The sequence below is a fragment of the Lycorma delicatula genome, chromosome 10 (assembly GCF_047948215.1).
Source record: "Lycorma delicatula isolate Av1 chromosome 10, ASM4794821v1, whole genome shotgun sequence".
NCBI classification, from domain to species: domain Eukaryota; kingdom Metazoa; phylum Arthropoda; class Insecta; order Hemiptera; family Fulgoridae; genus Lycorma; species Lycorma delicatula.
In genome coordinates this window covers 19,389,208-19,413,946 of record NC_134464.1, presented here as the reverse complement: position 1 = coordinate 19,413,946, position 24,739 = coordinate 19,389,208, and the positions used below count along the sequence as shown (strand labels likewise).

The window sequence follows — 24,739 nt, the reverse complement described above, 5'->3', positions numbered from 1 at the left end:
CACACATACACACACACACACACACACACACACACACACACACATACATATATTCTCTTTAAGTGGCTGTACAGTCCTTAGTAACTTTTTCCTTCATTACATTTCTTATTTCCACTCTTATCGATCCCTTGCCTTTTCCTCATTACTTTTTAACTTTTATATTTAATCGTAGGCAATTTTGTTTTATATTTTCAAGTTTCAGATCTATAAACAAGTATTTTAATGTGTGACATCGCCAACAATGTGACAGATATCCGTATCTTGTACTTGGGACGATGAACTTCCTATCGGTTTCATGTTATCATACGCTAGCTGATAAGACCCGATCGGAAACGTGTTTGATAAAAGTTTTTATTCTTACTCGCAGAAAATCAGCAGATTATAACCATCTTGACGTCCCGTACGTTGACCTTATAATAATGATTCACTCGTTCTTACTTTACTATGGATTTAAGAGGATTTTTTTTTATAGGGTAGTTTTGCTTAGGCTGTACCATAAATTATTTAACATAATAACTGTCTTTAATTATATGTATCTTTAATAATTATGTTAAATATCATATTCTGTTTTATATTTTAATAGTAACTTTTTAAACGCGTTTTACTTTACATGAAAGCATCCTCAGTTTGAAAAAAATTATAACAAATGATCTTTGTCATTAAAATAGCTCTCATGTAAAGCGAAACACGATTTAAGAATTATTTTTAAAAAGGCAAATAACATAAAATGAATTTAAATTTTACACCGTTTTTATTTTTTAATAATAATGATAGATGAAAAAAATAGAATTTTTTACGGTATCCTACCCGAAATCATCTAATCTAGAAGACAGCGCGCAACCGCTGCATTAAAGATCGGTCAGCCGGCCTCCGTGGCGCGAGTGATAGCGTTTCGGCCTTTTATCAGCAGGTCCTGAATTCGAATCTCGATCAGGCATGGCATTTTTCGCGCTTCAAAATTTTCATTTCATCCCATCCTTTGAAGCAATACCTAACGGTGGTCCTAAAAAAAAATCGGTCAGTTTATGTAGTGACTGTTGCTCAGTTGTGTGTATTTTAGGAAATTCAATATGTATTTATCACAGCGTCCCCAATGGCTACTGTCGATCTTGACTATTTATAAGAGAAGAATTCGGTCAATTCACATTGTCTACCCGGTAAAACAGTTACAGTCAAATATAAGTTTGTAATTATACGTTTAAGTAAATAGATTGTATTTATTTTATTAATTAGATTGTCTTTGTTAACTGAGAGTTCAGACTGCATACAGTCTTAACGAAAATAATTCTTTCCTTCATAGGTTTTTCCAAATTCCTTTAATAAATAAAATCATGAAACTATGTCTGCATCGTAGTAATGTTGTTATAAAAGGTTTTACCTTTCTTAAGAGTGTAAATAACCCTTTTGTTAAATATCAACTACAACTGTTTTTAATTGTGTTAGTTAATCGGATTTTTTTTATTAATCTTAACAAACTTACGGAACGTTGTAGTCTAATTGCACTATACGGAAAATATGTGAAAGAGGATTATTTTAATTCCTTGTTCGAAGGTTAGGAAGTATTATGACCACGAAAAATTTGGTTTTCAGATTTCAACGGAAATATCAATTTTGACTAGTTTCGCCGTGACGAGTGTACGTACGTATGTATCTCGCATAACTCAAAAATGATTAGCCGTAGGATGTTGAAATTTTGAATTTAGGATTGCTGTATCATCTAGTAGTGCACCTCTCCTTTTGATTGAATTCTATTGGACCAAAAATGTCCGAAGAAATCCAAAATCAAAAGAAATTTGGTTTTTGGACTTTTTCTTAACTGCAATACGTTACGCGCGTATGCACATACATAGACGCATTCGATTTTTACTTCCTTGTCCGAAGTAAAGAAAGTATTGTAATCGCAAAAAAAATCTATTTTCTGTGTTCAACGGAAATATTCATTTTGACCATCCCTGAATCCAGTTTGACTAGTTTCGGTGTCTCGTCTGTACGTACGTATAATTAAAAAACGATTAGCCGTAGGAAGTTGACATTTTGGATTTAGGACTGTTGTAACATCTAGTTTTGCACCTTCCCTTTTGATTGCAATCGACTGAACCAAAGTGTCCAGAAAAGCCCAAAATCCAAAAAAAATTAAATTTTGGATTTTTACTTAACTGCAGTAATAAACCCTCATTGAGAGCTTTTCAGTGATATATCATAGATGGTACTTATTTTCATTGGTTCCAGAGTTATAGCCAAATAAAATTTTAATTATAAAATATAAATATTTTAATTACAAAATAAAATTTTACAAGGGGAAGATACATCGGTTCGAATTCGACTTTATTTCCTTCTTTTTTTAACTTTTTTTGTTAATTTAAATATATTGATTTATTAATAATCATTACCTTGTGATTGTAAATAAATCGTTTTTATGTAAACGTTTTTACAATAAATAATAATTGAATAATAACAAAAAATTATGAAAAAAAATTCTTTATTAAAGAATTAAAGGATAGTATCTCACTTTGTAATGAAATAAGTTTAAATGAAGTGCAGCAAAAAATATGTATATCTAATCTAATTGGCGTACAAGGAAGTCATGTGGTGTCTACATCTGATTTTTACATTGATTTTTTACATCTGAATGGTGTATTTATTATAGGTTTTATTCAACCAAATTGTAATTCCCACCATAACTTAGTAAAGAACGAAGTTTATTACGCTGTATGATTATTTTATTTTTTTATTGTGCTGTTTGAAAGTAATTGCTTTAAGATAATTTTTTTCTTTCGTGATAATACTGTGTGATATAGAAGACCATGACCTAAAATATTTAGAATTCGTAATTTACGTAATACGTATATTAAAGGAATTATAAAGGGTAAAAAACATAAGGGAAGATAAAAAATTAGTTAAGAGCAGAGAATGTGAAAGTATTTTGAGTTTGGTAACTACGCGAGAAGCGAAAGAATTCCGGACTTCCAAAGTGAAATAGTAGCATCACAGCCTTTTACTCGGAAAATCCTGGTCATACATGGTAGCTTTCATTGGCTACTAAATTTCCATTTCGTACACCCATGTAACACAAGCTTCTAACTTTTATCGTGAATTAATCATCGATCAAAAAATAAACAGTTAAATTATGTATTCACAATTAGATTGCTATGAAATAAATCCAATTTCTTCAAATAATATTATTTACTCTATTTTCACATTTTTACGTGTTAGCCCGATATTAAAAAAAAAAAATAAAGACTCCTGAAATTTTTTTTTATTTCAATAAAAGTATATATTTTTGAAAATTTATGTTTTTAGGTAGATCCTCCACACCATCAATCTCTTTTTATATAATCTGTTACTTGAGATTCCCGTTCCGGTTATTGTTATCTTCTATTTCTTCCTATTTTTCTTTACGTTACGGTAGTTAATAAATATAATTTAATCGACCAAAAAGGGATTTCAACCTCAGAATCTTACATTAGAAAGAAAACCCTCTAAATTCTTTTTGTTATATCTAGAGTATATGACAATTTTCATAATTTATTCTACTCGTGAAAATAATGGATTAAATTCTTATAAACATATGTCTTAAACAAATGTCTTATAAACATAAGTTCTTATTAAAGTATGTCACAAATAACACATATGTCTTAAAACCATATGTCATATGAATATGTTTTTATAACGAATATCGAAGGCGTAACTAGCAAACGGCTAGTTACGACCAGTGAAAAATATTTGTTCGGATTTCAGCTACCCCGGTGAAATGAAGTCGTACTGAAATTTTTAGTACGTTAATTAAAAGGCAAAATTTGTGATTTCTTATGGGTTTTGACCTGAAAAATCTAATAAAATAGGTCCCAGAACCATATCTGCAGTAATTTTTGAGAAATTCAATTTTCGTAAAAATCAATAAGTTGGTGTAAAAAAAAACTTTTTTATGTTTGACATACAATAACTTTGTTAAACTCGTAATAAACACATAAAACTTTTAAACAAAACTTTTAGAGAATTTAATTATGAAAAAAATTGTGTAATAAGTTGAATAGAAAAAAGAAAAGTTAGAAAAATTCGAATTTTTGAAGAAGCTTTTCTGTACTACATTTGTTAGAAAAGTACTTATTTACTGTAAGGTAAATCCAAATTTTGGTTTGCAGATGTGAAAAATTTGTAAAAACAAAATTTACTGTTAAAAATAAAAAAAAGAACTGGAAATTACTCAAGAACTGTAAGTGTGAATAAAGTATGGAAATCTTTAAATAACTTATCAACCGCTCAACATAAAAAAAAGAGATTAAGTAAGTGCTTCTATCTTGAAAAATTACTATTTTTTTTTTTGGCACGAGATCACTACACCCAAGAAAGTAGTGGTTCCCCCTTCCACCCGTGGTTCCCCCACGGGTTGAAGGGGGAAATAAAATATTTTATATTGAAAGAGTAATATTGTAATATATAATTTTAAAGGGTATTGAAAAACAAAAGTTGGTTGAATAAATTTTAGCTACACAGCCTTAACAAAAGTGGCGCCATTAATTTTTTTTTTTTTTTAAATTACTTTGAAAAGTGATCTAAAAAACCTCTTAAATAACTTTTTGAATGTGAAACATTAAAGAAAGTAAATCTTAGTAAATGTTTCTACCACTAAATGATTTTTTCACGTTTGAACGCTAGTTGGGGTGTAGGTCACTTTTAACTCGACTGAAAAATTTTAAGCGGCTGCCACTTTGGTTACGGTTGTAGTAGCCTGGAGGTTTTTACCTCAAAATAAAAAAACCGTTCAATGCTCTTCAATATGTGTCGCAATCCTACTCATACCTTTTAAAATTTTTGAGTTGCCCCACCTCTATAAGGATTTGAGTTGTCTTGGTGTCATTCTATATATTATATGTACTTTAATCGAATTTTTCCACTAATAATAAACTTATTTTTTAGTATAAGGGGCTTACATATGTTTACAATATTAGGCTGAATACCTTACGACAAATCCACCACGTATCACAAGATATTTATCTTGCGATACAACTCGTATTATGCTAGGTAAACAAATTTTGCAGCAGTATTTTCCTCTTCTCTTTAAAGTATAAAGTACTTTTTAAACATTAAACCAATTATTAAAATATTTTAATATTAAAATATAAATAACAAACAATTAAAATATTCAGTCCCAGTTATAGAAAATGAAATCCTTTTATATAATTTATATATTGGCCGGAAATTGAGCTTGAATGAGGTGGTTTTATTAGTATATATATATATATATATATATATATATATATATATATATATATATTTGTTTTATTCCGATCTTTCTTTTATACACACACACACACATACATATATTGCTACTTATATAAATAGAATTTAAAAGGTTTTCGAGGGATGCTTTAATGTGTTGTGGTATTTATAATGGTATGCCATGCTATTCTCCAGAACAAGTTTATTTTGAAACTTGATAAATGAAGATGCCACGTGTGTCTCGTGTGTATGTGTTTGTGCCGTGCCGTTTGTTGTTACTAGGACGGTGGCCTAGCCTCATGATGCTTCTTAATGAACTTAAATGAACTATTACGTTGTAGACTGTCTGCTTGCCTGCCTATCTGTTTGGTATTTTTTTTAAATTATTTTCTTCTCTCTCCCTCCGTGTGTGTGTGTGTGTTTGCGCGTTCGCGCGTGTGTTTGTATTGTATCTTAAATTTCCAGCTTGCTGGAACAAAATAAAAACAAGATATGGTTTGGCAGCTGCACCTCATAATATACTAAACCGATAATTGTTGCTATAAAACTGGATAGAATCCAGTCTGGCGACAACTGTTCGTTCAGTTTAACTTTTGTTTTATTAATAACTTCTTTTATTTTACCGGAAGAAGAGTAACGAATCTATTCTCTAGCGTGATAAAAGAATTGACGAGTTGATGATTGTTATTTTGTATCGACATTTTCATACATATGGATAGTAGGTGTCAAAGGAATGTTGTTGTTACTAGGCAGTTATTAAACACAGTCCATAATATGAATGATCTAAATTAAAACATTTAATTGACATAATATCAACAACTACGAATAAAATTAAAACAGTAGTTATAATTAATAAGGGAAAAAGAAGAAAACGCTCAGAAACGTTTAAAAAAATGTTACCTGATATATAAGGTTAGATGGCAATTTTGATTGTTAAATAACCATCATACATAAATACGAGGTGTGTGAGAAAAGTAATGAGACTGACTTTTTACTTACCAAAGTTTTTATTTTTTTCAAACAACAATATTATCCCCTTCAAAGTAGTTCCCTTGGGCAGCTATACGCCGGTGGAGTCGTTGTTCCCACTCCTGGTAGCAGCGCTGGAAGTCTTCAACTGGTAGGGCTTTTAACTGGTCGGTCACAGTCTTTTGAATATTCTCAGTTCCAAAATGACGTCCTTTTAAAACATGTTTCAATTTCAGGAAAAGGAAAAAGTAACAAGAACTCAAATCGGGTAAATAGGGCGGTTGAGCAACCGTAGAAATGCTTTTTGAGATCAAAAATTCCCTGATGGAAATGGCCGTATGACACGGGGCATTGTCATGATGAAGCATCCACTTGTCTGCTATGCCTGGTCTCACGCGAATCACTCTTTTCCTGAGCCTTTTAAGGACACCAAGTGTAAAACACTTGGTTGACAGTTTGTCTTGGAGGAACAAATTCTTTATGCACGATACCCCTACTGTCAAAAAAGCAAATCAGCGTGGTTTTGATCTTTGATTTTCGGTCATTCGACATTTTTTCGGTCGAGGAGATGACGAAGTGTCCCACTCTTCGCTTTGCTTCAGGATCGTACTCAAATATCCAGGATTCATCACCTGTGATCACACGATTGAAGAATTCTTGGTCATTGTCAATCCTCTCAAGAAGATCAACGCACACGTTTCTTCGGTTGTCCTTCTGTTCCGTTGTGAGGTTTTTCGGCACTAATTTCGCACAAACTTTTCGCATGTCCAAATCGTCTGTCAAAATTTGATGTACGGTGAAAGTGTTTAAATTTAACTGTTCAATCTCATCTTTATTGTTAAACGACGGTCTGATCTCACAAGAATCTTCACACGCTCAACGTTTTCGTCAGATTTTGAAGTTGAAGGTCTCCCTGAGCGAGGTTGATATTCAACGAGTTCTCAGCCTTCCAAAAATGATTTGTGCCAGCAGAAAACTTGTGCTCTTCATAAGCAATGTTCCCCATAGGCCTGTTTCAACTTTTCAAAGGTCACACTCACAGATTGCCCAAGTTTAACACAAAACTTGATTGCACAACGTCGCTCTAAATTCCGATGCTGCAGTTTTGTACCGCACAACTTCATTGATGGCGCTGTCAAAAATAATGTGTTGATAACTTTTATTTAAACAAGTTCTGATAATTCGCCTTTCTGTTTTAAATAATTGCTCTGTTTTACTTTCATTCTTAAGCTGAAATATAGTCTCACAAGCATAAAGCACCACCGGAAGATCTACTGTGTTATAATGGTTTTGGATTTTATTGACAGGCATTTTTTATTGTATGTTTGCCAAATTAGACTTTGTGCTCTTTTAATTTTAGTTATTCTCTTTTGCCATGTTTGTTTTTCCTTCAATCTGCAGTGAACCATTTCTCCTAAGAATTTAAGTTGTTCAACTATTTTTATTTTTTTATCGTTAACTTTGATTTTGCTTATGCAGAGGGAATCCATAGCCATTATTTCTTTATCTTTTCATAACAAATTTTCAGGCCAGTCCTTTGAGAAATTTTTTCTAGGCCGGTGATTTGTTATTTAATCTCTTCCAAGTAAGTCCAAATCATCGGCAAATCCTAATATAATAGTTTTTATTGAATTTTAATATATTTGCGATATTTAATATAATAAGATCTTAAATAATACGTAGAAATCTGAAATTATTAAACTTATTCCATATTTATTATTTTATAGCAGTTTATACATATCTTTTAAAAAGGATTTTGAAGAAACAATGAACGGCATGGATGAAATCCTACGGAAGAAATACCGCATGAAAATAAACAAGAACAAAACGAAGGTAATGAAATGTAGTAGAAATAATGAAGATGGACCACTGAATGTGAAAATACGAAGAGAAAAGATTATATAGGTAGAAGAATTTTGTTATTTGGGAAGTAGAATTACTAAAGATGGACGAAGCAGGAGCGATATAAAATGCCGAATAGCACAGGAGAAACGAGCTTCCAGTCAGAAACATAATTTGTTTACATCAAAAATTAATTTATGTCAGGAAAAGATTTTTGAATGTATATGTTTTTGGAGCGTCACTTTTTATGGAAGTGAAACTTGAACGATCGGAGTGCCTGAGAAGAAACGATTAGAAGCTTTTGAAATGTGGTGCTACAGGAGAATGATAAAAATCAGGTGGGTGGATAAAGTGACAAATGAAGAGGTATTGCGGCAAATAGATGAAGAAAGAAGCATTTGGAAAAATATAGTTAAAAGAAGAGACAGACTTATAGGCTACATATTAAGGTATCCTGGAATAGTCGCTTTAATATTAGAGGGTCAGGTAGAAGGAAAAAATTGTGCAGGCAGGCAACATTTGGAATACGTCAAAGAAATTGTTAGGGATGTAGGGGATATACCGAAATGAAACGACTAGCACTAGATAGGGAATCCTGGAGAGCTTGATGTAGCTCTCCAAGATTCTCAAGAGTTTGTCTTCAGTCATTTGATTGCAAAAAAACATATTTTGTCAAATTTCTCTAAGTGTATTTTTAATGTATATTGAAACATCACGATAATTCTTGTTCATGTACCAGTGTAAGTAAATATATTTTTATTGAATTTTACACAACTTGTTATTTTTTAATACTTAGATTAATTTTTATTTTTGGTTGTATTGCAGGTGTTCCTATGAGAGTCGATAGGGATTTACCTCATTTATACTACGATTATATTAGAAGGTAAATGTTTTTATTTTTACTTTTTTTTTGTTGAGATAATGGTCATCGACTGCTTTGGTCATTTTGCCTTATGAGAATGGAAATTTATAGCGTATGAAAAATTTCATGCCTAACCGGGATTCGAACCCAGGAAATTTTATTTTATAATTCTTCTCATTTGTCTTTTTTTAAATTAAATTAATTTTTATAAAATATTTGTTTAAGAACGAATCGCATATCTTATAATAAAATAATATATCTTACTAAGAACTCTCTAACGTAATTTAAAATACCCATTGTCACTGAACAAAACTATCGCAATATACTAAACAACAAACAGATTGAGATTATGACATATCTCTTTCTTGTTCGTTCGGTAGATGTGATTTTCTGTATCATTCGTAAGTCATCTTTTTGGTTTTAATTTAATCGTTTTACGAAAGTAAAAGTGCTCCTAAAAGTAGAAAGTTTTATGACATCACCGGCAGAATTAAATCATTTTTGCTGTATTAACTCGTAGCAATCTTAAGATAATGCTGGGGCGTGTTAAGCACATTAATAAATGTGTGTATGAGTTGATTATTCTGTGATAATTTAACATGCTTCTTTAATTTAATATAGTTTGTAATTAACATTTTGTTATTGATGTTATTTTTTTTATCATTTATTAACGTCTTATAATTACTAATAACCTTCGAAGTAACCTATATCGGTACTTAGGTATTAACGCCACCGCAGCTACAGCTTTATTTAAAATCAAAGTAGTCAATCGGATTTCGGTGGAAAATGGGCCGATTTAGAGTTTAACATAAATATTTATTTTATAAATATAATTTAACCAAACCTACGCTCGCTTCGCTCCATAACCTTGACTAATTAACAGCAGTGTTTTGATTATTTAAATAATAAATAATTGCAATAATTACTGAATTTATTAAATAAATACTCAAAAAATTACGGTGTTAATTAGTCAAGGTTAGCGAGCGTAGGTTAAGTTTGGCTAAATTATATTTATAAAATAATAAATATAAATAAGCATTTATATTCTGTTTTGAATCTGTTTCGGACGAAGATGACATTGATTTCGAAAGATTGTGACACTGACTAGGTTATGCTAGATGGTATATGTATCCATTTTTCATACTTATTTCAGTATCTAACTATTAATAAACTTTTCCATTTAATCACCTTCTGAAATAATATTATAACTTTAAATTAGTTAAAATAGTTTTATTCAGAATTATTTTCTATTACTGTTTCTTGTAGACACTCCCATTGATTATTTGGCACCTAGCCTCCTCTATCAGTCTATGGTAATGAGGTTGCAGGAGGAGTGATGGAGGTGCAACATAAGAACTGGTTGATAATCATTAATTAATACTTTGGTTGTATTCTTTTTTTTATTAATTTGTAATTCGTAGTATTTTAAAAATGTATTATTATAAAATTATGTTCTGGTTTTGTATCTTATGAATTTTGAATTGTAAAATACTAAATTGATACCTGTGTAATTATAGTTATTATTATTTGATAGTGTTATAGATATCAGTTATTATTATTATTAAAATTGTTTTGGACTATTTTATTAATATTATTTTTATGATTATGCACCGATTCATAACTTGCATTTATTATTATAGTATATGTAAATTTACTAGTGATTTGTACGATGGTAAAGGCGGTGATCTGATTTCCTTGCCGCAAGTTCGTTTCTTGAATTATGTATTTTTTTTATTTTTTGTGAATTGTGACTTGAAATTCTAATTATTATTTCCATTTTTTGCGAATTTATTATTAATATTGTATTCCGAGATTTATGTATTTTAAATATTGTGTTTTTAATTTATATGTGAATTGTTGACTATAATTGTGTAACGTAATTAAATCACCAATATTACTCTCATCTTTATGAACTAATAATTATAAAATTACGAATTGTATAAATTTTTAATTTTGTAGTTTTAATTTATATTTCTGTATATATATTTTTTTTATGTACTATTGTGTAATATACAAAGGCTGAAGGTAGCTGTCCTATTGCGCAAAAAAATACAAAGAAATTATTATTATTATTATGAAGATTAAGTAAGCTTTTTATATTAAATTTATACGAAGTATGTTTTCTGAGGGATCTGTCTTCAGTTCTACGTAATTAAAAATATAAATTAATACTAAATATAAATTATCATAGGTTACAAATACCGGTTGGTATTTCACGAAGGAACGGAAAGAATTTCAGGACGAGTTGTACCAGTGAAAATGATTTATATAAACTTAGGTCCGGAAACGCTTCGTTAACAGGTTACGACTGGTGAAAGATTTCACCATGATCCCTGGGCAAAGTGTGAAATAAAGCCTTTTTGAAATTCTAGGAACCCGTTAAACAAAAATAAAATAGTAAAAACACACTAAAAAGAACATACTATTACAATAACTGTTCAAAATGTTCTCCTTCACTGTTAACACAGTACTCTGGTCGTTTTAAAATTCTTTCGGTGGCTCTTTTCACCTTATTTAGATTATTTCGAAGAATTTCAAACGCATTGAAAATTCTTGCCATCAATTTCTTCTTTTGTAGACCTTTTCAGCGTATACTGTCGATTACATATGTCGCCACACATAACAGTCAGATGAGGTTATTTAGGAGGCCAATTAATTGGATATTCTCGTCCGATCCAGTTGTAGCTAAAGGTTATATTCAAATAATTTCTGACTTCTCGGCAAAAATGTATAGGATCTTGTTAATGTATATCTTGTTAAAAAATCATTTCTTGTCTGGAATGTCTTCTCAAAACTGTGGCAGGTTATTTTCTAAAAAAATTAAATACACGTGTCCCGAAAGACGATCTTCGAAAATAAATGGTCCAATCATATGCTTATCAGTAATACCACATCAAATATTTGAAGAAAACCTGTGTTAAAAAGGGTTTTCTACTGTAGCATATGAATTATTTATTTCGCAAGTTATATTAACTCCATCTCTTGTAAATGTTGTCTCATCAACAAATAAAATAGAACTTACTTTAAGTATTCGCCTTAGTGTACTGTGCGGCAAACCGATGCGATTTGAAATTCATCTAGTACTAAGCCCCTGGCTATGTTTAACTTGCTGCATTACATTTTCTTACGACGTTGTTCTTGTCATTCAACAGAATAAGAACGTGTAGGAAAAGAAACAGTTGTGCGTAAACAAATGAAAACTGAAGCAGAGGTTTTGTGATTTGGAATCCTTCCGTTAGGAAATCTATCTTTATATTCCATCTTTGCCGCCAAATAGTTACCGTTTCAATAACTATTAATAAAATTTATGTCAGCATATTCCTCATTTGAAAACTGAAATGACATTTTGAAAACGCGAAACCAAACATTTCAACTTCACACACATTGCATAATTGACCACAACTTTAAAAAGTGTACAAAACAATTCAAAATTGTGATTGTTAATCATATGTTAATACTGTTAACTTATGTAATAAAAAAAATAATTTATTTTAGGATTAATTTTTTTTTTCTTTTCTACATTCGTTGATAAAGTTATTAAATTGATGTTTTATGTTGATTTTATTTTGGTTTAATGATTTTATTTCTAGATATTTTCGAATATTGAAAGTATTATTCTTATTGTTTAAAAATGAATGTATTTTTTAGCCATGTTTCGGATATTTTGATGTTAATAAAATCCATTTTTGTAACTTTTTGTTTTGTAATTGAATTTATTTACATCATTTTGTTCAGAATTAAATTCTCTACAAGCTTCGTTTTAAAATTTTACGTATTTATTACCCACGTAACAAAGTTATTGTACGTAAAACATATAAGAAAAAAAAACGGAGTTTTCACCACGATTTTTTTGCGTTCTAGCCCAGTTTTCTCAAAAACCACTGCAGATACAGAACTTTTCAGATTAAAAATCATAAAAAAACAATCAAGCTTACCCCTTAATTTGTGTTCGTAGAATTTCAGTACAGCTTAATTTCAATCCTTGCCCAGGAATCATGGCGAAGGATTTCGCCAGCCGTAACTCGCTAATGAAGCGATTCCGGATCCATGTTCATGTAACTTTTTTCATTACTTTCACTGGTAGAACTCGTCCTGAAATTCTTTCCGTTTCTTTGTGAAACACTCTTTATATGTATAACATATATTTATATGTTCCACCGTAGCAGCTCAACGACTGAACCGATATAGATGTATGACCCCGCGTTGGAATCCTTCCGTTACTGGATATATATATATATATATATATATATATATATATATATATGTGTGTGTGTATGTTTAAATAAATTAAAAAATTTACTACAATATGAAAATACTATATAAAAAATTCTGATGTGGATACTATATAACTCCTTGTACGCTAATTACATTACATATACACAGTTTTTTTTTAAATTAAATATGTCATTTAAGTGACCTTGTATGTATTTTAATTATCTATAATATGAAAAATAAACTAACTATTTTACACTTTTTGTACTTAAATATTGTAATTTTTTATATTTCTTATTCTTTTCATATTTAACATATATTTTTTATTTCTAATATATATATATATATATATATATATATATATATATATATATATATATATATATATATACACACAACTTATACATCATTCTTTACATATTAGTTGACTACATTTTTATTATTTTTTGTTACTGCAAAAAAAAATCGTTGCTAGGAAAATCATAAATTAATATAAATGTTTAAAAATACGAAAATATCAGGTTGAAATCGTAGTAACTTCGAAAAATCTTTTTTTTAATTGAAAAACAAACCCAAACAGATACGATGATTCACGCTTTTCAGAATCGTCAACTTTATAAATAAATAAATACAATTTTCTGATTTTTAGAAATCGTATTTATTTATTTAAAAACATTAATTGAGCCTTTGTAACTTCATTTTTGTATCAAATCGTGTACAAACCTACTAAAAACTGAAGTTCTCAAAAACAAGGGTGAGACCTGCATGTTGATAAAAAGGAATACAGAAAAACTCATAAAGAGATCATAAATTTGAACTAAGTATTTCTGGACTGCACGAATTTATTTTTAATTACCTTAAGTTTTCCATCTAATTTACAATAATTTTTGCATTAAAATACTTTAAGTATTAGAATGATATTAGGTTACAAATGACCATTACATTATAAAAATTCAATATTAACTATCGATGTCGGCAAAAAACAAAAAAAAAACAAAAAAAACAGACAAAAAGTTGTTGTACTTTCTTGTTATTGGTTATTTATTCTTATATAGTCAAAAAATAAATATACATTAAAAACCTTGCCAATTTTTTTTTTTGTGGAAAAATTGTGTATCACTCATTAGGCAATTCATACCGCAAAAGAAAAAAACATCATATTTTTAATTTGAAGCTATGACTTTCATATAATCTTACATATCACCATCAAAGCTTGTTGTCAAATTCATTCTGAGATAGCGTACTAAAATTATTTTTTACTTTTTAGTGCGTTTACTTTAAGACTGGTGTTTTAAAAATGTTTTTTACATATTTTATATTTTTTACTGAATTTAATATAAGTGGTTTTTAAAAGATTTTTTAATATATTTTTTTACTTTTTAGTCTTCATAAGTTCATACATTACAGCTGGCGTTAGCGCACAGGTTTGAGCGTATTTAGCGAACGATCGGATCGGTACGTTTTACGATGGGTAAGTGCAATCAAAACATAGGGCAAAACGATTTTAATTTTCGGATAAACAAAATCTGGTTCATTAAAAAAAAAATAAAAGTATTAGTTTACAAGAGATTGTAGCTGGTAATAAAACACAAAAAACACGAACAGTAGGAAAGGGTTTTAAATGTGGGAACAAAAATTTGTTTCATAAAACAGAAATAAATTCGATCGGTAAAATTTTTATTCTATAATTACAATTATTTGAACTAATCGATGGAGGAAATAAAAAAAAAGTTCATTTAATAATAACACAAAAAGTGCGTCCACGGATACGATAAAAATCGAGAGTTACAGTTAAAAAAGTAATAAGTGCAATATTACATCACGGATCTTCTTTCTATTAGTGTAGGTGATTATACTAGTTTTATTAAAAAATGAAAAATACGGTATGGAGTGTATGATATTATTATCGACAAAAAAAATTGGCCAAGATATTCAAAAAATGTATATTTGTTCTAAAAATGAAATAAATTTTAATAATAAATCCATAATATAACAATCAGTAATTAATAAAAAAAAAAGACTAAACTAACAAAATCCATTGATATCCAAAAACTTACAATGAAATTGTAAACCGTACGGTAAGAGTTTCCCAGATATCATTTCTTCCGCTCAAAAAACAAAAATTTCTTTAATATAAATAAAACTGTGTTTAACAAAATGATACTGATATCAAAAAAGATACGATACTAGATTTCTATTATCAAAATCTGTTATTAATTTAGAATTTTGTTTAAAAAAATATATGTTAAATAAAGTTCATTTATTAAACAACGGATAAACGTAAGAATTGTATTATTTCTGTAAATGTGATATGTATTACATACAAATAAAATCGGGCCGTTAAGTGTTTTATTTAACATGTACTTTTTTTAAAACGAAATTCTAAATTAACAGATTTTGATTATAGAAATGTAGTATCTTACCTTTTTTTGATACCAAATACATACGCCGTTTCAAGGTAGGAGCATTTATTAAATTTCATTTTTCTATGTTTACCTGTTGGAAAGTTATTTAAAGGTTTCCATACTTTGTTAATACTTTGCATACAATAATATTGTGTGTACACATATTAACAACTTATATAACTAAAACTTATATAACTAAAACTTATATATACAAAACTATGTATTTTGTGGTGTGTTACGAGTTATTTTGTTCTGAAGCTAGACGTAACTCTGAAAACATTCACCGAATAAAAGTAATATATATATATATATATATATATATATATATATATATATATTAATTAATTAATTAATAAAAAATTTTTGAAGGAAAATGGTGGGAGTGTATTTAGCCTTAAATATTCGTAAATTAATAATGAATTACTTGTTGGCATATATCCTAAAGCTATTTATTTGTTATATAAAGAAACCTGGATAGTATTTTTAAACAACTTTTATTTAAAAGAAATCTCTCTTTAAATGTCAGTAAATAATTCAGAGCGATTTAATTTATTTTAAACTGTGCCGAAAGGATTTCACATCCATGGAAATATTATTATTATTGTTATTAATTAAAAATGAATTTGAGGTATAATTAGTTAGTTGTTTAATTTAACAGTAATAATAGATTCGCTTATTAAACTTCTTATTTTGTGTAATTAATTAAGTTGTATCTGTAACTCTGTATTATTATCTAATTTGGTTATGTTCACGTTTTTACGTAAATATTCGTATTACGGTTATTTATATTTCTAATTTGGTTAATCTTTCAGACTTAGTTTGTAAAATATCTTTTTTTTAAATGTTGTTTCAAATATTAGGAGTTTGAATTTTGTTCAGTTTATATTTATGCTAAAATTCCTGTTGAATCAATAAATATAAAATAAGAGAAATTTTTACTTAACCGTAAGGGGAAGTCGTAATTTAATAGCATTTTTCTTGAATTTTTTAGTTAAATCTTTTGGGTCATTCTTGCGCCATACTCTGACAAAATATATTTAAAAAAAATAAAATACTGCCGATCTCTATGGCTCGAGTGGTAGCGACTCCCCCTTTCACCCGGAGGTCCTGGGTTCGACTCCTGGTCAGGCATGGTATTTTTCATAAGCTACAACTTTCCATTCAGGCTAAATGATCATAGCTGTCGATGCTCACACATCTCATTTAAAAAAAAAACAAAAGTAAAAAGATTTAATTAGGCTCACCTTATGTAAGAAAAACGTCAAAAATATGTTATATTTAATAAATCTTAATTCCTCTTTTTTTGTGTGTGCGCGCGCGCACACTGTGTGTGTGTGTGTGTGTGTGTGTGTGTGTGTGTACCGATTTTTGCTTAAAACTAAAGGACGCTTGGTGGATTGGAACTATTCTTTTAATAATGTTTTCTTTGAAATTTGAGGATTATTTTAAGCGTAAATTTATTCAGTTAACTTCATTAATAGATGAGGCGGTAAAACTTAGACAGAGGACATATCGTGTTTTTCATATTCTCAACCAATTATTTCTCCGTATGATAGCCGCATGGTCCCTTCAAATTTCCAAACGTTTATTTAATTTATATTACATAAGTTTTCTCAAAATTTAGTTTTTACAAATAATGTTGTTTAGATTATTTTTCAGTATCGGAAATTTAATAAAGCTAATTCACGGAAACTTAAAAAACTTTTCAATTTTTTGGGTGTTGAGAAATTTTTGGAAAATGTACTGTAATCAATTTTATTCAATTTTCCAGGTAAAAATCTAATAAAAGCTGTACTAAATTTGCTCCTTAATTTGCGTCGCGAGAATTTTACTACGGCTTCATTTGTATCCTTGGAGAAGAATTCAGTATGAAATATTCTGTTAGCTGTAATTGAAAGACAAAATATTCCAAGAAATATGCGTTTATAGAAACATTTTTATTTGTATATTAACGTCTCAAATCCATAATCCTACGAATACAAATTAGTCGTAATGTCTCAAATCAGCTTCCGAAGTTTTATCTTGCATTTTTGAATCATGTTTGTGTGTGTATTTCAGATATTTTGTGATATACGTATGTGTATATAAATATATATATATATATATATATATATATATATATATATATATATATACTGCATAATTTTTATTAAAACTGCATTGTTTACGAAATATATTATTATTATTATTTTTAAATACTTAATTTAAAAAAAATAATAATACAATTACCATAGTTTGTTTTATGTATATTTCTTTAAATCGTAAAGAGGAGATAAACATTAAAAATAAAACCCCGACTGCCAACAAAAACATTACTCTTTAGTGAAGGATACTTACTAATACAGGATAATTAAAGAGCGTACGCTCTTTAATTATCCTGTATTAGTAAGTATCCTTTACTAAATTGTCGTACGGGTGACAATTTTGTATACAATATTTATATTTAGTATTTTTTTTTTCAAATTTTGAAAATTTATTTAAATTTATATATAATCTATGACACTCCCGGTAACATAAGAATTTCAACGCGAGGTCATGCATCTAAATCGGTTCAACCATTAAGCTGCTACGGTGGAACATATATACATACACCCTAAATACATTACACTCCTTTTTGGGCAGTCTTGAAAAGAAAGATAATTATTCGAAATATTTTTTTTTTTATACGGATTATCCTTCGTTATTATAATTCTTATACATTAATCTGCTATTTATTCATCATCCATAAATTTATACGGTTATATGAAAGAAAATACAACAAACCACCTTTTATAAGTGTCGTCTTTTGAAACTATTTTTATCTTGTACATCATTTGTTCCGTAGTTTTGTATTTATAAATACATTTTTATATGTCACGATTTTTAATACCTCTTTTTACGCTTCTTTTTCATTGTCAGAAAGAACCAGGATTTTATTTTCTAAAATAAATTACAAAATGTTTAGCCGTTCTAATATCTCAAGAGATATGCGTATCTTGTAATTGTTAATGCAACGGAATATATGGTATACGATAAATTTTCTATAACAAGTTGATATATTTACTCTGTCGTTCCGCTCTTAAGTATATGTATGAAATTAAAATAAAAATTAAATACCTGAAACATTTCTTTTAAGAACTGAACTCGATTCGTCTCGATTTCGGCACGCATAACCCGCTATTTTAATACGCATATGATTTAGTAAGACAGGATTGTTAAAAAAAAAGTGCTAGACGCATTGTTTGCCGATGTTATTCTTTCGTAGATTTGAAAGGTGTCATTTCGTGTAGCGGTTATTAAAAATGATTTTCAGCATTAAATATTTGTGAGAGTTGAATTCGAATCGTTGTGGTTTTTTTAAGATTATGTTAGGTCGGGTTAGGTCGGGACCTAAGATCACGACAATTACCTGTATATCTCTTCTTTTTTTCCGATAAGACGCTTACTGTATTTTACCGAGACACGTTGTCGTTCTTTACTATTTGTTCTTGCTGTTTTCTTGTTTGACATTTATTAACTTATTAGTACTATCATTTGACTTTCCCCGTGATATTATTGTGGCGACGGGTTTAGGGAAGTGAAGTTTTGAGGTTACGTCCCGACAGAGATTGAAGAAGGGGTAGTGGGAGAGAGAGAACAAACTCTCTAATGATTTTAATGACGATTATTTCAATTATGATGTCGGTACATGACAGAATTTATACTACATTTTATTATTTCGATCGTTAAGTAATATTGTTGATATTAAGGTGTAATAAAATAAATGAAGCTAAACGTTTTTTTATTATTCAAGAAATTATTGTTTTAAAAAATACATAATTTTTACCTTTTTTGTACAAATTGTTTAAATAAAATGTTTTATGCAACAGTATTATTTTAACGGCTATTTTGTATTAAGATAATAACCTTAAGTGTTCTTTCTTTTGATCTTAATTTTTTTTCTTGACGCACGTTAAGCTCTGTAATAGTATTGTTCATATTTTCCCTCTCGTTCTATCTAATGAACTCTTCTTGACATTTCCCGACAAAAAAAAATTAAAATAAATACATATATATATATATATATATAAACACGGAAATGTATGTTTCACTTTTATTTTATATCTACAAGATCACGTCCAGCCAGATAATATACAGAATTATGTCCATCGTTTTATTTTCAGTAAAACTTCATTAAACAAAAGTGAAATTCGTGTTTACATGGCGCTAGCGCGCACACACAAATATAAAATACACACACACACACACATACACACAGAGAAAGATAGATATTGAGGGGGTAGGAGAGAGAGAGAGAGAGATTTAGGATTATATATTTGTATATGATATATATGTAACCACACACACGTACGCGCGCGCACGCGTCTCCTAAATCTCTCTCGCACTCTGGGTGTGTGTGTGTGTGTGTGATCGTACGCGCATGCGAATATGTAAAAAAATTGTCATTAACCAATAGACTCGTTTGATTCTGATTTATTTTACATTCTATAACCTTAGCCATCTGATTGTTTTTCCATCACATAATCTGGAAGCCTGTACGTGAGAATATTTAACTGAAGCTTTTTTAAAGTATGAAACCATTCCTGAACGGGATTCTAACCTGGAACCTTACGAATGAAATATTGGGACGCTACCACTCCACCATGGAAATCACCAACTTAAATTTATTTATTTATTAATAATTATTAACCTCTGATTGTAAAACAATTTTTACAATAAATAATAATTAAATAATAACAATAAAAAAATCATCAGAAGTTATTAATGAAATAAAATTTTATGTACTTTTAATTTTAATTCAAAAATTTTTACTTTTTAAAAAAAAGTTAAAAAAAAAAATATATATGTGTATGAAGTCGGATTCGAACCGATGTGTGCATGGTTACGGATTCGATACGTTCTCTCTTACACTACATAACTATTTGAACGACGTGAAACAAAATTAATATATAAACAGATATAAAATGCTGATACGGACACCGCAAAAAATTGTAATGCAATGTGGTGTCCACCACAATATAATTGTGTAAATATCCACTTTATTAAAGAATTGGAGGATCGTATCTCACTTTCAAATGAAATATGTTTAAATGAAGTGCAGCAAAAAATTTGTATATGTAATTTAATAGGCGTAAAAGGAAATCATGTGGTGTTCACAACAGATTTTTTACGACAGTAGAATTCTTTGTAGCACGAAACCTCTATTTGCTCTTATCTATCTGCTTTTAATTTCTGCCATACTTTGTCTATCCTGTGTGATTATACTAATCAACTGAAGGAATTCCGCCACTTTTTGTATTTTATAATCCCATAACTTAATTTTTTATTATCCTCTTTTCTGTAACATTTAATTACTTTTCATTCATTCTTATTTATTTGCATTTGTATTAAATTTCTTTCAAAGCAATGAATTTTTAATTTTTTTTAATTATAATTTGTAATTTGCTTTCTTCCACCGCGATAATCGGCGGTAGTTTAGGTATAAAATTGAACTGGTAAAAATATTTTATTCGATAAAGTTAACTACTCGAATAAAAAGTAGATTTTTGTATATATAATAGCTTCTTCAGATTTGTTACTTCGTGATATATAATTTTAAGATATATCTTAGGCGTGCGGTGTGCTTACATTATTTTAAAATGGAACATCTGGTGGTCAAAAGAATGCCCTTAGCCGACATCATTTGCAATTTTACTGGAAATTATTTTAAAAAGTAAAACAAAACAGGATTAACATGATTAGTTGACACTCATATAATTTTTTTATTCTTTTCGGTGCATAATAATATATTATATAGATTACTTTAGGATCGGATGGATATGCTACTAAACAAATAAAATTAAGGAACTGACCCACATTTGCCTGGATGGTTTAAGGGGAACCGTGGTAAAATCTTTATCAGAGTGTTATCATAAAATACAAAATTACTCGTAAAATTAAAAATGAATGTAATTAAATCCGCATTTAATTATTTGAAATATAAACATAATCATTCTGTATAGTTATGTTTAATAAAAATATTCATTTATATTTTTACATCTTTATTCTAATTTAAGTTAATTTAAATTAAATAATCTAAATTAAATCTAAAATTAAATAATCTAAATTAAATAAAAGGACAGATAGATGGAGAAAATTGTGTAGGCAGGCCACGTTTGAAATACGTAAAACAAATTGTTAGGGATGTAGGATGTAGAGGGTATACTGAAATGAAACGACTAGCACTAGATAGGGAATCTTGGAGAGCTGCATCAAACCAATCAAATGACTAAAGACAAAAAAAAAATCTAAATGTAAATGTGTATATAGAAGATATAAATCTATTAGTAAACCGCTCCTACAGGCAAGCATGTCTGTACATCCAGATGCAGAGATGTAGGAAGCGAATCTTGTTTAAAAAACAAAACGAACGGTATGTGTTTATATTTTTTTTGTTGTTATGAAAGTATATTAAATTTTATTATATATATATATATATATATAAGAAAATTTAATATTAATATAATAAATTAATATAATTTTATTATATATATATATATATATATATATATATATATATAATAAAATTTAATATATAGTTTAATTAATAATATATATAGGTTGATATTTTATATAAGTATTTCTAACAAACTATAATTTAATAATCGCATTATTTATTAATTTAGTAAGCGGGAGAGCACGCACTATTAAGATTATTATGGAATAGTTTTCTGAAATTTTTGTTAAATTTCATTTTTTAAGTTAAAAAATTTATGTTTTATTTGCATGCATACATACATAATCACATAACATAGAGAAAGAGAGGGAGAGTGACAAAATCGTCAAAATACGTTATAAATAAATCGTATCCAAGATGACCTGAATGGAATTTGGTTAATACCATTCACGTGTTACTCAAATTTTATTATAATTTATTAAATTTTACATTATAGTTCACTAAACTATCGATTAAGTAAATATATTGTTCGTTTTGATTTTGTTTGAATTGCACTCAATTTTTTTAATGTTGCATGAAATTTTGACTTAGTGATTACCTCAAACGGTCGTATAGACATAAAAATTTAATAGATAAAATCTAAATATATATAAATATATATATATATATATATATATAAAGCCGAAAGTTTGTCTATTTGTATTTTGTGCACGCGAGAACCAACCGACCTATTGCTTTCAAATTTTCAGGATACATTTGTGTTATCCCAGGAAAGGTTTTTAGCTATAGATGAGGCCTTTAGTCGGTGTTCTTGGTGGTTGGGCTCCAATTAACCACAAATCTCAGAAATGGTCGACCTGAGACTGTACAAGAATACAGTTCCTCTACACTCATACATATCATCCTCATTCATTCTCTAAAGTAATTGCCTGACGGTGGTTCCCAGAGGCTAAACAGAAAAAACCTTCAGCTCAGTTAGTGTAAAGCGGCTGGCCTATTGCTCTGCACATAGGCTGACGGCTTGTTTACCAAGCTATTAACTATCATGAAAAACTCTGACAATGAACTCCATACTATGTAAGTATACCGAACTATACGAGGTGTTCCGTAAACGAATGACTATCTAACTTACACTCGTCCTATCATTCTATCTCTCTTGCACGCAATCTGCACAGTTATATGCCGCTCGCTATACAGCTATTGTCTTTTGTAATTTAGTTTCTTTTTCAGGTTTCAATAAAGCAAGAATACTTTAATTGTTATTAATCAGTATTATTCTCACAACCATGAGGGTAACGAATATTGCGGGAGTCCTGGTTAGATGGTCAGACGAACGCCGACCGGCTAGTATATATGTAGATTAATTTTGAGAAATTCTTTTTCATTATTTTGAGGTAGTAGTAGATTACGTTGAATCTTAACAAACCGGCTTTGAGAATCTCGATACTAGAAATCGGAATTTCAATTTTTAATCTTTTTTCTGTTCTATATTTAGTTTTTTATATCGTTTCTAATTAGAAAAGAAAACGTGCATGGAATTACTGTTTAAGTATAAAATGTGGTACCTTGGAAAAAACATTATTTATGATTACACCTAAACACGGTTTTACGAAAATATTCGATCTATGATCTGATGTAAGTTTCCAAAAAAAAAAAAAGAAAGATGAGTATCTTGCGTTAATTTTGATATTATAAGGTCAACACTAGTAATAGTATAATTATGATAGTTGAAGCACAAGTTCGAGGTCACCCACCGCCACAGGAGGTGGTGCGGTATATGTGAACCCCCATGAGAGGAAACAGTATAAAAATAACATGTAACGAACATAAAAAAATAAACGGATATGAAAATATCATAAAACAAACGTAAAATAGCATAAAACGAACATAAAAAATTGACAAAGATTCATCTATCCTCTCCAAGGATTCACATATACCGCACCACGCCCGGTGGCGACGGATGACCTTGAACTTGTGCTTTAACTGTCCATTATATTACTGACACCGATTACATTTGGTTTGATTAAATCTAAATCCCAACATATTTGAGAAGTTAAACATTGAAAATATTATTATTAGAAATGTTATTTAAATACGTTAACAGAAAATGGAAATTTAATAAAATTACGAAATTAATTTTGATAATTCTCGCCAATCACATATTTCTAGTTGTCGATCTTCATTTAGAAATATTATTTAATTTATTTAAATGGATGTGATCTTAGATATATGTTTTGAATTTTTCGGTAATTGTATGATTTTTGCTTTAAAAATATAAAGTATATCATATAAGACGGTCGTTCAATACTTAAAGAGACAACTGTACAGAAATGATTTACTCAACAATAATGTTACTATACAACATAATCCCCGGCTACATTAAGCATTTTTCCCGTCTTTCTGTGATATTTCTTATTCCAGTAGTAAAGAATTGCTCACCTCCGGGTCTGAACCATTCTTCATCTGCTCATTGTTATCCACAAGGTTCCACGCAACAACTGTTTGACAGGACCAAACAAAAAAAAAATTCCGTTGATGTGAGACCGGGAATGTAAGGAGATGTGACAGCACCTCCAACCCGACCTTTTTAGAGCTTCCCTTGTATTTTGAGCGATATGAGAAAAGGCGATATTACGCGGAAGAATTTCGCCTTTTGAAAGAGTACCAGGACGTTTCCTTTTTTATTATTACCAGTCTTATATTTACTCGCTCTTGGACTATGTATGTGAGATTCATGGTACGGAACCTTTCAGTAGAATTTTAAAGCATTTCCGCTTATCCATTCGCTCTGAAATTTTGCATACAGGTTTGCTT

The 24,739-nt window shown here is 29.1% G+C and overlaps 1 protein-coding gene across 2 annotated transcripts in view; it reads left to right on the top strand.

Moving 5' to 3' along the window:
* ko (Stork-head domain-containing protein knockout) overlaps window positions 1–24,739 on the top strand; it is a 678,389-nt gene that overhangs the window by 350,853 nt on the left and 302,797 nt on the right. For both annotated transcript variants that reach the window (XM_075376680.1, XM_075376679.1), the window contains exon 3: window positions 8,857–8,914. The gene's annotated coding sequence lies outside the window, so the exon portion shown is untranslated. The remainder of the gene's footprint in view (window positions 1–8,856; window positions 8,915–24,739) is intronic.